This window comes from Urocampus carinirostris, chromosome 1, assembly GCF_059441175.1.
Source record: "Urocampus carinirostris isolate Australia breed hairy pipefish chromosome 1, RoL_Ucar_1.0, whole genome shotgun sequence".
Classification (NCBI taxonomy): Eukaryota; Metazoa; Chordata; class Actinopteri; order Syngnathiformes; family Syngnathidae; genus Urocampus; species Urocampus carinirostris.
The window spans coordinates 71,862,855-71,863,949 of NC_142349.1; positions in this window are offsets into that span (position 1 = coordinate 71,862,855).

The following is a 1,095-nucleotide window of genomic DNA, read 5'->3' on the forward strand; positions in this document are numbered from 1 at the left end:
TTTCTTTATGTCTTTCTTTCTTTTTTTCTTTCTTTCCTTTTCATTTTTTCTTTCTATTTCTTTCCTTCTTTCTTTCCTTCTCTCCATCTTTTCTTTTCTTTATTCTTTTTTGTTCTTTCTTTTTCTTTCTTTCTTTCCTTTTCATCTTCCTTTTTTCTTTATATTTCTTTCTTTATTCCTTTCTTTTTTTCTTTCTTTTTCTCTTTCTCTCATCTTTTCTTTTCATTCTTCCTTTTTTCTTTCTATTTCTTTCTTTCTTTCTGTCTTTATTTCTGTCTTCATTTCTTTCTTTCCATCTTTTCTTTTCATTCTTCCTTTTTTCTTTCTATTTCTTTCTTGCTTTCTGTCTTTCTTTACGTCTTTCTTCCTTTCTTTCCATTTTTTCTTTTCAGTCTTCCTTTTTTCTTTCTATTTCTTTCTATTTCTTTATGTCTTTCTTTCTTTCTTTCCATCTTTCCTTTTCATTCTTCCCTTTTTCTTTCTATTTCTTTACGTCTTTCTTTCTCTCTCTCCATCTTTTCTTTTCATTCTTCCTTTTTTCTTTCTATTTTTTTCTTTCTGTCTTTCTGTCTTTCTTTCTTTCTTTCTCTCAATTTTTTCTTTGCATTCTTCCTTTTTTCTTCCTATTTCTTTTCCTTTCTTTTTTTCTTTCTTTATGTCTTTCTTTCTTTTTTTCTTTCTTTCCTTTTCATTTTTCCTTTTTTCTTTCTATTTCTTTCTTTCTTTCTTTCCTTCTCTCCATCTTTTCTTTTCTTTATTCTTTTTTGTTCTTTCTATTTCTTTCTATTTCTTTCTATTTCTTTCTTTCTTTCCTTTTCATCTTCCTTTTTTCTTTCTATTTCTTTCTTTATTCCTTTCTTTTTTCTTTCTTTCTTTCTTCTTTTCTTTCTTTTTCTCTTTCTCTCATCTTTTCTTTTCATTCTTCCTTTTTTCTTTCTATTTCTTTCTTGCTTTCTGTCTTTCTTTACGTCTTTCTTTCTTTCTTTCCATTTTTCTTTTCATTCTTCCTTTTTTCTTTCTATTTCTTTTTTTCTTTCTTTCCTTTTCATTCTTCCCTTTTTCTTTCTATTTCTTTCTTTCTTTCTTTCCTCCTTT